Here is a 15,282-nt window from a genome sequence, read left to right on the forward strand (position 1 = left end):
AACCCAGACCCTCTCCACAGATAAATTACAGACACCATCCAGTAGCCAAACCATGGTGGCACCTCCGGATGCTGCACCCCCCTGCAATCCCTACACAGATCTGGCTGACACAGGCCACAAAACCACAGCTCGCCCCTATACACGAAGCCAAGCCAGAGCACAACTAAGTGCAGTACAGCCATCTTCTCAGAAAAACTCTTCACAAAGTTCAAGAGGTCAAGACACAAAGACTTTAGCAACTAATCCACACCTAATGACCCACCTAAGTGGTACTCAGGATATCACTCAAGAAATCACTCAAGATATCCCTCAAGTAATTAAGGAACAAAAGAAGAAAAGGCACACTAGCCTGGGAACTTCCTCTCTGCCCAGAACATTGAAGGCTATACACCACACCCCCTCAACAGTATTTATAGGAACTCAAACACTGAGATCCTGCTCTGTTCCAGTAACAAGAAGCCGAAAGCACCAGCCTGAAGATGACGAGTGAGACCTCGTCGAAACGTCGCCTAGACACCCCAACTTTTACACGGGAAGACACCCGAGGACACCAAAACCTGCATATATATATATATATATATATATATATATATATATATATATATATATATATACACATACACACACACACACATACCTCCTGAAAATTTGTCAGCATTTAGTACAAATTTTTGCAAGTACACATTTTTATATGTCGCATACACATTTTTTTGTAAAGCAGATTCTCCTAATTTAATGCACTTTTGTATATAATGCACTTTTGTATGTGGTTTTCACTAATGTGTGCATTTCCACCCACACTTTAAAATATGCAATTTTGCGCACAATGGCTGTGTTTCGGTTTGCATCGTGATTCAGGAAGTGTGGATTTGGTAGGTTTGCCTTTAAAAATGAACTTTTTGTTGAATCTCTCTCCCATCCCTACTTGGATCCTATCATAAACTGACAAAAATAAAGTTTCCTGTTCCCCCGCCTACCATGGGGGTTGCTGGAAGAGGGGGAGATTTCCCAAAATCAGGTTGTGATCCACCCAGTTTTGGTCGCTCTCCCAGGAACACCTGGTTCAGGATGACCCCCTGACTCTGTAGCATGAATTTTTTGGGGGGTGGGAAGGAAACATTCCTCCCCTGACTTTCTCCAAGTTGATGTGTGATTGCCAATGCATGGTTCCTTTTGGACCTGGAAGAGGGGAAATCAGGGCCATAATGTGGTGGGGTGTAACATGGTGGGGCACACTTAATTGCACTCCGCCAACACATTCAGAGGGTGGGAACAGAACCCCTGTGCAAAATGGTTATCGCCTGTATAGTGAGCCTTATTTCTTCTGAGTAAGAATGCTTAGATTTGCATTGCAGAAGTTAAGACAGATTCATAGCTTCCTTACAATTACATTGAGCATCATGGTTTGGTTACCTGAACACCCAAAGCCCTTTTACACAGCTGCTTTTAACAGAAACTCTGTCCACATTGTATGGTGGGTTGGACTTGGCAGCTGGAATTAGGACAGTTTGTTAACATGCTCAACCTTTTCGTTGTATAATATGGTAGCATTGTGGGCAGAAGAACAGAACTCGGCTTTAATTGGGTGGCCTCTTCTTATCATTGTCCCTAGTGGTGGCATATGCCCAGTGGCGTAGCGTGGGTTGTCAGCACCTCGGGCAAGGCAAGTAATTTGCGCCCCCTAACCCGTGGATTTTAGCAGGGGGCAGAGAGCTGTGAGTGCGAGCGCACCCACCCCCAGATGTTGCGCCCGGTGCGGCCGGCCCCCCCTGCACCCCCCACACTACGCCACTGCATATGCCAATGAATTGATAAGTCAGGGTAAACCTTTCAACCTCCATAGTCGGTTACCTTCTTCTGTTTGACTAGGAAGTCACAATTAGAGCTCTTTTAGGCTGTTGTTTTTTCATAAATTGGACACTGGAGGGTGCTAATGCAACAAAAGCTGAAATATAGCCAAACACGTTTTCTTTGTTAATCAGAAAAGTTTCTCCCTGTCTTGCAACATTTTAGCAGACACAAATCTTGAACAGATACAAGATTTCCGTTGACAGGGAAATAAAAATTTAAAAAAATCTCTGTGAAGATGAGGTATCTCTTTTTTTACCTGGAATTATTATTATTTTGTTTCTTTAACAATTGAAATGTTGCTTTATACAGTTGTTAAAAGTTGTTCTGTAAGGGTGAAAGCTCTCTCTCTTTCGCTTTTGGTGCATTTTGAGGATTCTGGCTCCAAAGACTGGTCCTCCCCATGCCTTTGTAAAATCCCTTGGATGTCTTTGTTGTGCTGTTTCATTTTAAATTAATCTTAAATTCATTTTATTACTATGCAGCAGAAAGAGATGAAAATGAAATTGTGTTGAGTTCGTTGTTTACAACCTTGTTGGGAAAATGTTCGTTTGAAAGCACCAGCTCGTTTTTCAGGTTTTGAACAAGTTTGTTTCTCAGTGATTTATGTCATTGATATTCTTGAGAATCAGGACTGGCTACTGAAATGTGTTAAATTTGACAGTTTTTGCAAGCTGTTTTGTGATGTGGGACTAAACAGGAAGGGCGTGTGTGTCACTGCACTGGTGGTGGATAAAGTATTTAATAAAGTATTATTAAAGAAGAAGGATGAAATATAATTGGGAGAGTAGCTTAGGAACAGCAGTTGTTCTTTGAGGCTGTGCCATGCCCTCTGATTCTGCTAGTCTCAGATAAGTGCAGTTCCCATATGCAGCTTGTAATGTTGTCAGGTGTAGCTGATACTCAAGCTATAGAACTGGAGCTTAAGGTTGCTGGGCTGGAAAAGATTTACTGGGTCTAAAGTATATCAGTCAAGGCAGTCTTTGCTTGCTACAAACCTGTGCCACAGACTTAAAAACAGATTTAATAGCCCTTACTCTCTAGGAACCATTAGATGTGTAGTTCAAGGGTGGAAAGCTAGAGATCAGGATTTGTAACAGAATTTCCAGCATTCCTCACCCAAAGTTCCCATGGTATTTGTTTTGGTTGTGGTGGTGAAAACATAACTAAACTGGCATAAAACAGATAAACTTTGTAGAATTGATGGAAAATATATTTAGCATTTCCCCCGAATAGCTAGGAAGCTTCCCTAACATCTAAATCACTGAAAACTGTTCTGTTGCAAGTAATACCAGTGTTTTTGGTTCTTCCTGCAACGACTCAAATAGAAGAATCCTATGAATGCTAGGTATTGATATTCTTTTCCCAGACAGAGTTGGAGCAGTATAATAGAACCTAGGGGAACTTAAAAAATATATAATGACAAGACTATATCTACTTGAACTCAGGTGTAAATTTGAATTACTTGTTATCATGGTATTGAGGTCTTCTTTTCTTCCTGTTTCTATAGTATAACTATACTGCAGTGAAAGAACATCTCAGCTGGTGATTATACAACTAAATGCCTTTGCTTTCATATTTTTTATTGTAATGACATTACACAGTGGCTGGCCATTGTGAAGTCTCTTCCGCAATGAAAAGGAAGTGATGAAACTCTGAAGAATTTGGGACACGCCGAGTCGATTTTCTAAAATTTAATGTACTCATTGTAGTTAAACAGTTAACAGAGACATTTTATATTGAGCTTTCAGGTGACCTAATTTCCCCTAGTACTGTACATTTAGCTTTATACATCTGCACCTAATTTGTAAAATGGACTTAATGAGAAACTTCAAACAGTTTAAACATCAATTACAAAGAGGGCAAGGTTTTAAAGTTCCAGTAATCTGTCCATATTGGTCATTGAAACATGATCCCAGCTGGATATAATTCAAGACAGATGCCATTCCAAAGCCTTGAAACTAAGGACACTAACAAGCTGTTATTATAGGTTGAAGCTCTACTTGGTTTGCTTCACGAGAGCGCAATTATTGCTTTCGTCCAGTGTGGATTTAATAGTACTAAAAGTGTTTTTAAATATTCTCTACTCCTCAAAATGTCAGCCTTAAAACCCCCCAAAAAAGTAGTACCTGATGTGATGGGCGTGTCATAAGAATGACTTACAAGGTTGTGTCATAGCCTTCCCTGAGGACTCTGATGAGGACAACTAGGGGGAGGTCATGGGTGAGAACCTGCCCCTGACTTGGACCTAGGCCTTCCTGTTGAGACTTTCCCTCTGGAGTCTCACATATCCACTTCCTCAGCTCAGAAGAAGGTGGGCCCTTCCAGTGCCAGGGAGGCCCCTCCTCTGCTAGGGAGGAGGAAAGGGCCCGAGCCCACAAGGAGTGGCCTGCTTCAAGCCAGGAGTTCTCAGTAGGACAGGTGAGCAGTTGGACTTGCCCCGCCTCATTGCATTGAATTGTTGGAGCATCTTCCCATTCCTGTACAGTCTCAGATCGCAGCTTCTGATCCTGGGCCCCTGTCTTAGTCCCTGAACTTTGTTTAGGGAACCCTGAAGCTCCTCTCCAGAGTTGCTTTGATCCTTGCCTCACTGTTAGTGCCTCAGGGCGTCTGGACTAATGTCTGCTTATACACTATATGTTTCTGATTATACACTATCAGTCTGTCAGAATAAAACTTGACTACTTTATTTACACTGAAGGTACAAGTGTCGTTGCTCTTGGGTAGGAACCAAGAGACATTTATGTTGTTAATTCCCAATGTTGACATCTAATTTTAGGACCTGATCCTGTGGGTTGTTGTAGCAGCAAATAACATGAGTAAATAACATGAGAGAGTAGTGACCACTGTACAGCAATGAGTAGATCCAGGGTGTCATGCGTGACAAAATGATATATATATTTTCAGTTACATTAGTGCAAATCAGCACACACCTAAGGCTGCTTTAGTTGTTACCCAGAAATGCTACAAAGAGGATGCTCAGGTGACTTGCATGTCCTCTTTCATCGCTTCCAGAGAACATCTGGAGTGGCTTCTTGCACATCTTTCCTGGCAGATACTTCCGAGCTAGCATTTAGTCCATCTTCTGTTTGGAGCTGCTAGGGGGTGTTTGGAGTTGCCACCCTTAATGTGCAATATTATAAGAGGAAAGCAACTGACTCCACATAGTGAAGACCTGTAGACCTAAACCACTTGACTTTCATAGAATGCTGCTGCACCTATGATGATCACATCTCACCTTATTACGTTTCTTATTTGGTTTCCTCTCTTTGATTCTATAAACACAGATGAGTCTGTACTTCAGCCTCCAGGAGTGCAGAAATCCTTTAGGGAAACTCTTCCCAAATGAGGTTTTTACAGTAGGTCTTCTGTCTTATATGACTGAGAGAGAGGAAGCAAAATCAGTCACGTATTGCTGTGTCTTAAATGTGGGATCAAGTTATTTGTTCTGTTGTGTATCACCTGATAATTAACAAATAATCTTTATTTCTTCTTGGTGTGCTGTGAAAAGCTGGTAAGTCTTTGGTTAACCATAGTTTGCATTTACATCCAGATTGGAAAACATATATCTACTAGGTTAGGAACTAACTGAGATCTTAAACTATGGTTCAGAGTTTATTTAAGGTCCTGTCTTGATATGTACATGATAACCATAGTCTCCTTGTTTGAGTGTAAGAGGAAACTATAGTTAACTGAACTCTTATGACATGCTGAGAAGAGAGGAGATAAGGAATTGTTTGGACAGGTAGAAGGCTAATGCTGATCTTGGTTTATTAAGCTAAGATCCGATTGAATCAGGCCTAGGTGTGTACTTGCAGCTATGCCTTGTTCGTAGGAAGAAGTGATGGTGTATGTTGTTCTTTATTACTTTATAAGTGGTTTCCCAAACTTGTAAAAATGTTACATGGGAAATATATATATATACACGAGAGAGAGACATTGCATATACTTTTGTAAATCAAGAAAATATTTAATAAAAAAATGCTTCAAGAAAAAATAATAAGTGGTTTCCCACAGTTGACTTCATTCATCTGAATAGCTCAGCCGACTTCGGTGATGTTTTACTAGATGGTACAGGTAAAGAAGCTAATTGAATTGCAGAGAAAGGTTGGAATCTAATGTTTCGTGAGTGAACTTCTACTTGCGCAATGCGACATCAGTTTCCTCTGCTCATCCCCTACAGCCTCCCTACACCGTGCCCAATATCTGCCCTGGAGAGTCTTCCAACCCTCTGAAGTATGAGGTTGTGCAGAGGGTTGCAGGGCAGAGGAGAAGTAAATCTTGTTATATGTGGGGGTCTGTTCCACTCATGCACAGTGTTGGATACAACTTCGTAGGGGTCTACATTGCAACTGAAGAATAAAATACTTCAGAGCTTGGCTTTTCCTTCACTCATCCCTCATGTAGGGATGTCTGAAATTATTTATCTCATGTCCAGAACAGAAATTAATCCAGTGAATATGATAGGTGTATACTGTTGTTGTTTTCAATCTGCAAACAATATGCAATTGATTATGCATTACAAATCTTTGTTAAGGAGAAACAAGCCATGATCCCGGGTTTGGACACAATACTAAGCTACCCCTTTTCTGGTTTTCTTACCTGCGTGCCCAAAGAGCAAAGTGGGAACAATTGGGCTACATGCACTAGTACATAGCTTCTGTAGAGTGTGGTTTAAGTAGTGTTTCTTGGCTTATCATTAGGTGTGAACACAGCCAATATGCCTTGTGAGTCTCAGATGCCAGCGATTCACAACGGGGGGTGGACATTTGCAGCATGCTCTGCTTCTGAACCTTTACAAGACACTTGGCTTGCCTAGTTTTGGAAGGCAGAAAGCGGAAGTAGATAGATCACTGGTTGCCAGTGCAATCCGCCAATCCAGGGGCTGCAGGATGTGTGTGCAGGCACATGCGAATTCCAACAAGTACACATGTCCATGGTCTCATTGAGGAACCAGTAATCAAGTTTATAGTGTATAGGATTCACACAACAAAATCTGTAGGTCTCAGACTCATTTTAGCTAGAGACCACCAAAATACAAATCAAAAATACCCAAATAGATCAAAGAATACTTGCCGCAAGCAAGCCAGCACCTCTCACCACATGCTACCACACAGCTAATATATCCAGAACGCATATGCTCCAAGTCTCTCTATTTTCCAAGGACTGTCCTGGATTTACAGAAGCTGGCCCGGTTTCTGATTTGATTCTGGAATGTCCTGCTTTTCCTTAGGACGTCCCTATTTTTATTGGAGAGATGTTGGAGGGTATGCTGAACTCACAATCAGGGAGTGGTCTCTTAAAAATACAGCCACTCCCTTATTATAGCATGTCCCCCAATTCACCACAAAGACATGATTTTTCATAACACCCACAACCGCTGGACAGTCATAGGGTCCATAGTATGCTTACAGGAAGATGCAGTAAGAGTTCATACATTTAGTACACATACATAAGTGCAACTGCCACTTTCTCTGAATATTGAGTAAGACAGATTTTGTAGGTATGCAAGGACAGTGATACAAACCAGTGTCAAAGTTCTAGAATGTCAAAGAAATAAACAACTATCTGATGTTTAGAAGACATCTGAAGGCAGCCCTGTTTAGGGAAATTTTCAATAATTGATGTTTTAATGTATTTTTAATCTTTTGTTGGAAGCCGCGCAGAGTGGCTGGGGAGCCCAGCCAGATGGGTGGGGTAGAAATAATAAATTACTACTACTACTACTACTACTAGAATTGCAGTATCCGAGGTAGAAATGTTTGTGCAGTTTGTGAAGTCCTGAGAACGGATTGTCTTGCGTTTTCCGCAAGCAAGGTGGCACCAATATTCTACTGCTGCCTTTTAAGCTCGGGTGCATTTTTGGTTCCTTGGGAAAGCATTGAAAACATATGTGTGAAGATGTGTGTGGCACAACCAGCTAATGAGACTGACTGGAGAACACACATTTCCTGTTAATTCCAACGTCTCGTACCTAAATATGTAGAGGATCAGTGAAAGGCACTAATTTAACTGAAGTGCCTTGAATCAGTGGGATTTTGTTTTGCCCTCTAATTGAAAGAAAATCGAGCTCTGCAGTAAAATATTTTTAAAACATTTAATCCCATTTCCTGATTGGGGAAGATGCAAGTGGTGTTGGCACACCCACAGCCAAGCTGTAACTGTGCATGAATCAAATTAGCAATTTTACTTACATTTTACTGGTTTCTCCTTTCATTTGCTGGCCTCTACTTGGTTTTTTTTTTTTAAAGCAAAAAACCTAAAGCTCATTAGCACTGTTTTTGGCAAGTCACGAGTCATTAAATTTGGAAGCAATTTGTAGCATTTAAAGACTACTGTCCACAAAGTCCTTACTCCAGAAAAGTCTTTTAGATAAATCTTGTAGATTGAACTGTGTTGATGTTTGTAGATTGCAGCCCAAATGGTTATATTTCGGTCCTCATCAAAGCTCTGAATATCACTTCCTGTGCACAATGGCTCTATACTTACTAGTTTAAAAAACAACAATAACATGCAATTCCTGTGGTTATTGAGAGTTTGTTAATGTTGTCGGGGTTTGTGCATGCGGACTCAGAAAGAAAAAGTGACTCACGGGACAAATCCTATACATATAATCAGAAGTAAGTCCAGTTGTGTTCATGGAGGGTTACTTCCAGGTAAGGGGATATAGAGTTTCAGCCTTGTTTATTCATTTTTGTGCGAAAAAGTTCTGTAGTTTTATTCACTTTGGAGGTCAACGCATATTGATCTCTATTCTCCCTCTCCCCCTTTTTCTTCCCGGAGGAATTTCTCCATCTGATTTACTTCTCAATGCTGTAACTTTCGGGCTACAGACTTTACATTGAGAGTTCTATTAATCGTTCAAGCAACGGGGGGGTGGGGGGGGAATTGCTGCACCTGGAAAGCTCCAAGGGACAAAGCTCAAGACATCCTTTCCCTAGTGGTTCTTCACCTGTGAGTTTGCCCTGAGATGGCCATAAAAATTCTGTGGACCTCGTTTTATGTGAGACCATTAGGCAACACGAGAATTTGGGACTAGCTGCCCTTCGTTCTTTGGGACACTGAAAGGTGCCATTTACAAGCTCTAAGCGCCTGCAGGAAAGCAAAACAGGCTTGTAAACTTAAATTCTACACCCTGGAAGGTCCCCGGTTTGTAATGGAGGCTACAGGCCTAGATTACTAACACTGCAAATGTGATTTACGTTTTTTAAAAGAAAGCTAGGAAACATCTGTCTGCAGAAAGTGGACAGGATAGCCTATCATTCCATAGTTCTTTTATTTGGGGGGGGGGTGTATGATATTGTATTTTTGTGAGAAGAAAGTGAATGAATAGAATCCAGTGCTGTGCCCCCCCCAATATTGAGCTTTCAGTTTGTTGCAGTGGATTTAAATACTTACATTTATACAATATTTCATCTCTGTTCATGACCATCCCAGACTAATCTGCTCAGAAGTAAGGCCAATTTAATGAGTTTTACTCCTGAGGGAGTGTATATATAGGAGGGTAGCCTTAGTTTACAGGCTTGAATGTTTTGTTTTTTAGTATTGCGAAGAGGAATATCTTTTTTTCCCCAAAGCACTTTTCCAGTATACAAAGGGATTTACGGTACGTTTCTCTCATATGTCATCCCAAGAAGGCAAGTTAGGCTGAGAAATGGCGACTTGAGTACAAATGACAGATTCATGACTCAACAGGGTTCTGAACCTGGGAACCAGCGCTCTGACTGTAGTTCATCTGCGGGTGGTTTTTCTTGAACTATTGACACCCACGAGCAGTAGTGGAATTATTGGTGTGAGTAAAATTACTTGAGCCATATCTTCTGCTAAATTCCAACGTCACATTTTTCTGCTTGCTCCCAAATGCTGCGTAAAACTTTGTCAAGGATGTTGGGGTTCACTGTGAGTCCTAGGGGTGGGGTGTGACCTGCACAGTTTGCATTCTATTGTTGCAGCAAAAGGACTGAATGAATGATTGTGGTCAAAGTACCCCAGGAAAATTAAGGTGCGGAAATAGGTAACATACGGCCTCTGTATTGCCCGAGGCTGTTTTGTACGGCCCAGGGGATTCATTTATAATCTTGAGACTCCCAGCTTTTACATTAAACAAGTACATCATTTTAATCTCCTCTGGCTGTAGAAGTCGGCTTGACAACATGATGGCAATGTGCAGTAAGCCAGAGGTATAATCAGTTAAACTGGATTCCGAAATATTGCTCTCCGGTCCTCTTGTTTCATAAAATGCACATGTTGATTTTGGATGGCTTGGCTCCAGGGCTCTTCACATCTGGAGCTAACAACCCCAGAGTTAAGAATTTAACAGAATACATGAAGCATGTTACTTGGTATTTGTAACATTCATCCAAATGATATGCAGATTTTGGAAACAGCATGGAATTGGAAGGTACAAATTAGATGCAGCTCTCTGGTTTTTAATGTTTCCGAACCCGTTCTTTGTGGTGGACAAATTGCATTCTTTTGGGTAAGGGCACATGCAAAAACTTCCTTTAGCATCCTCTGCCTGTATTTTTAAGATACAGTAGAGCAGCAGAAATAATTACTGGAAACACTGAGATAGCATTAAGTGATAAGCTCTGCCTATACCCCTGAGAAGTGAGTTCTTTTTAAAGCACTTTGGTGTACTGTTCTCTTCCCACTCAAGCCCTCTCAAACATCTGTGACTGTCGGGTCCTTTCCCTCCGAGCTGATGGTCTTAAGCTATCTGTATAAATTTAGCCTTCACTTCTTTTTAGGTGGCAGCATAGCTAAGTATAAATGGATGGTACATTGTTACAAGCATTAATGATGAAGTCTCTTGTTGTTTGTAGTATTATTAATTAACCTCTTAACTTAAAAATCTAAAAGCAAGTACATGTGCAAGCATAGGGTGGGAGTAGGATCATTTTCTCCTATACATTGCCTGTTATCATAATTCCTCTTTAGAATTTCCCCAACTGGCGGAGATGTGGCATGTAATGAATGGGGGCAGAGCCTTTTTGGTTGTGGTGTCCTTGTTTTGGAGTGCTCGTCCTAGAAACTCATGCACGCTGTGAAATCTTTCTGGCACCAAGCAAGAATCTAATTTTCTCAGACCTTTTAATTTTGAGTGTGTGTGTGTGTGTGTTATTAATACTGCATGCTGTATTTATATGTTTATATATTTATATTGAAGGGTGGGAAATACATTAGTAAAATAGGTAATTACTTTCTGGAGAATAAAGTGACATAGGTGCAGTCTTTGTGTTCTGGCCTACCACAAAGATAGGCAATGTGTGCCCTCCAGATATTGTTGGACTAGGTTTACCATCATCCAAGACCACAATCTGTGGAGGCTGCAAAAAGAATAAAAAAATCCTCCATCTCTTCTACTTATGAGCCCCATGACATTCCAAGTGTTAGTGTGGAGAATCTCCACACAGTCTCCAAGATACGGGTATTAACCATTAGACATTGTGGTAAGCCACTGTCATTGCATGTTTTGGTGTCCTCCAGTCAGAGACGTGGTGCATACTTTTAAGTCTCGACCTAGTTTAAGGCCGGTCAAGACAAACAGGGATAAAGGCAAAAGTGGATTAAGGACAGTCCCACCCCCACCCAGACTATCCACCTGCTCCTTTCAGGGCAACCAATCTAGAACGGGCAAATTTCCCTGTTCCAGGACCCAGGGAACTACCTATGTATGCACAACTTCCATCTTGATATGACACAGCTTCAGTTTTATTCATGGTTTGGAATAATTTGGGGGGTGAGACCAAAAACCTTGACTGCAGCTGAAGAACTGTTTTCATGCTCTTCCGAGCTGCTGAGAGATGTGGAAGATTCGGCCCTCCCCTCACCCCACCCTGAGGCCGCCTTTCTCTTCTACCCTCTCTATATGCGGGCGTCAGAGGAAAATATTCCTATATGCTGCAATATGTCCTGAAACACCATTGAGCTACTGAGGTACCGTCACCTTTAAGGAAAAATTGAGTGTGGGTTTGAAGTCGACAAGTGATGAAAGTAGCCCTGAGGTTGTCAATTAGGGAAGCCAAGGCCTGGAATTGATAAGTTATGGGGCAGTTCCCCTTCGCTCCCTCCCCCTCCCCTTTCTAAGGTTTTGTCAGATCTTTATTGCTCAGGATATTAAAGAAAAAAGAAAGAAAGAAAAAGTCACGTCGACCCGTTTTCTGAAACATATCCCACAAACAGTATTTGCTCAAATCCCTTTTGCCGTCACTTGACTTACTACTTTCTTAACGTAAAAGGCTAAAAGTACAGTAGTGGCAAAAAAACAACAACAAAAACCCACCCTGAAAGCACAACCAATCTCTTCACTTTTTTTTGTAAAACGTTAAGACTTTTGGAAGCAGATTTCTCTCCTCAGTGATAAGACTCTACTCTGTCTGCTGGTTTTTATCCATCATTTCCATGCATATGGAAATGGAATGGATTATTCACTGGGAGTTCTGGAATAGCTGTATGTTTCTAGGATCTTCTCTTGAAATAGGCTTGGGTTGCTTGGGTTGAAGTCAACATACGGTTCTTCATCAAAGACGCCAGCCTTCCATCTTCCCCGCTCTACGCTTGCAGCATAAAAGTGGGTTGAAGAAATAAAATCCATGCTTCAAAGTATCTTTCCAATACATATAATCAGATTATAACTTGAACTCTTCCCCCAGAACACTTCAATATTGCCCTAGCTGCCTTTCGCCATTGAACCCAACTCTGCCTGTTAATGATTTGAATATAAGTATTTGCTTGGCTTTGGCGGGTCCTACGGCAAAGGTTTACTGAAGGTTGGATTTACTGTGTGAGACAACTATCGTATTTTAATACATATAACGACTGTACAGTCTTTACAGTGCACTGAGAGCCTCTTCCCCTTGACTCTGTTTCCCCCTGTCTAAAATAAGATACTATTTTATTTTCTTCTCTGTATCCTTGATTGGTTTGGTTGCATTTCTACCTCATCTTTTTCTCAAAGGTGACACACATGATTCTCCTCATCATTTAATCCCCACAACAACCCTGTGAGATAGTTTTAGGCCAGGCACCCCCAACCTGCAGCCCTCCAGATGTTTTGGCCTACAACTCCCATGATCCTAGCTAACAGGACCAGTGGTCAGGGATGATGGGAACATCTGGAGGACTGAAGGTTTGGGATGCCTGTTTAGGCTGAAAGTTCAATCAGTGAGCTTTGTGGATGAGTGAGGATTTGAATCATGGTCTCCCATGTCATAGTATGGCTGTTATTCCTAGACTACAACTCCCATCATCTCTTGCCATTGGCCAGACACTTGGGCTGATGGGAGTTAGGGCCAACAAAGACTTGGAGAGCCACAGCTTCCCCATCCCTTCTGCAGAGCCCGTGGTTCCCTCAGTTGACAGTTGTAGTTTGACGTGTGGAGTCCTCAGTTCCAAAATGTTGGGTGCGCTCTGCACCCAGTTAAAATCAATGCAAAAGTCCAATTTGGTCCGGTAAGTCAGGGTTTGTAGCTCTTGCTTACCCATGCATGCACTGGGAAGTTTGGACAAGTCACTGTGTCACAGCCAGTTCAGATGTTCCTGCAGCTGCCAAACCTGTAGAGCAGTGAAACTGCTGCCCCCCAGATGTTACTGAACTCCAAATACTGTCATCCTCAGCCAGCATGGTGAGCTTGTAATATATGTAGGGCCACAAGTTCTCCATACCTGTCCTTTGCCTCTGTCTGGGTCAGGTTTGGATTGTCAGGCCCAGTATAGGAGAGGAAGGAAGAAGAAACCAAGAGGTGAAGTCAGATTGGTGGCAACTGGGGCTGGAGGAGAGGAGCTCTCCCATCTGTGCCTCAATTTCAGCCACTTCAGAAGAGGAACAGGGATTCGACCTCCAACCTCCGGGCAGAGTAGAGGGTCTCTCTGGCAGTGGGGAAGGGCTGTGGGCACCTGAGGGGAGAGGGAACAGCATTGCTCAAGAGCGTGAAGAGGGAGAGTGGAGCATTGTTGCCTAGAACTGGGCCAGCGTCTGCAGATGGGAGCCCCAAAGTAGTGCTCATTTGCAATCCCAATATTCACATACAGTGAGCAAATCTTGCCTCGTCTTTAAAAGCTTGGTGGATGTGGAAACTCTTTGTAGAATCGCAGAGTGGGAAGGGACCACCACCTGAGATTGAGTCATGCTGTACCAACTGAGCATCTTGCCTGCTTTCCAGAACTTCTGAATCTTGACTTCCGAACTCCTGTGTCTGCTTCCAAGCCTGTATTGAGATTTGCCTGAATAAAGATCTCTTTATTACTTCTTCTACCTAAGAGCCCTTATCTGTGTTTGTTCGGCATAGAGTGTTGTTCAAGTGTGTGGTATACGCTCTTGAGCAGTGTAATATCTGAACTGGGGAGTCACAGAAAACCTCAGCAGGTACTTAATTCTGTAGTTAGGGGGGAAATGACAAAATTCTGGGTCCCCCCCCAGAAGTAGCTGCCGTGACTATTCTCTTCCATGATTCCCCACTTCAATGTTAATTGAAACTCAACAACAAACAAACAAATGGAAAATATTAAGAAAACAATGTATGCTTCCAGCATGAGTTCCCTTATTATCTTCACTAGTCTCATAGGGCAGAACACATAAATATTGTAAAGCATTTTGAGATGGTGTTTCTAATTATATGTTGTGCGCTTATTTGCAATGCATTCATTCTTATGAAGAAAACAATTCTAGTCTCTTCGTTTAAGCTTCCTACAAGCGTTTAAGAATCTGTTTGTATTCTAATCCTGTTCTCAGTAAGTATCCTCTTTTGAGATAAGTAAGCTAGCATTATACAATTATGCCACATGAGAACCTAAAAAACCTCCATAGAATCGTAGAGTTGGAAGGGATCCAAGGGTCATCTAGTCCAACCCCCTGCAATTCTCATCTTTTTACTAAAGCTGCAGTTGGATTCAATAAACGTGCATGGGGTTGTGCTGCGAGTTCCTCCATTCACCTGCAGTGTTGCATATTATTCATAAGTTTGTTTTAATTCTGACATTCTAAGGAGCTCAAGGTATGTGTCCCAGCAGCACTGTCAGGTTGAGCTAACTGAGGTCATGCAGTGGCTGACCAGTGTTTGAACCCTAGTCTCCCCGGGATGTAAGTCAGACACTATCCTGTTACATCATACTGGTTCTTCCTCCTGAGAGTTCAGAGCAGCTTTAATGTGTTTTCTAAGGCGGTCTCAAGTCCAAGCAACTTAGAGGTCTGACATGCTTAGTTTCAGCTGGAAAACTTCATCATACCACTCCACTCGACAAGCCTTCTACCTGACTCAGTTTCCCTCTGCCAAAGTCTCCCTCTCTTAGTTTCCTGCCCCAGGATCACAATATCTCCTTCCTGCCCATTTCAGTTTCCCCTCAGAACCACACCTTCCCTTTCCCTCCCTGCAGAGTTTCCTCCTCCAGGACTTGGCCACGGTACTTGGTGCTCTAGCAACTTCCAGATTGGAG

The 15,282-nt window shown here is 42.1% G+C and overlaps 1 protein-coding gene across 2 annotated transcripts in view; it reads left to right on the forward strand.

Annotated features, from left to right (window-relative positions):
- The window catches only part of CLYBL (citramalyl-CoA lyase), a 183,172-nt gene that overhangs the window by 4,025 nt on the left and 163,865 nt on the right, over positions 1–15,282 (forward strand). The window lies entirely within an intron of this gene.

The sequence above is a fragment of the Podarcis melisellensis genome, assembly GCF_964234715.1.
Source record: "Podarcis melisellensis genome assembly, chromosome: 4".
In the NCBI taxonomy this organism is placed as follows: Eukaryota; Metazoa; Chordata; class Lepidosauria; order Squamata; family Lacertidae; genus Podarcis; species Podarcis melisellensis.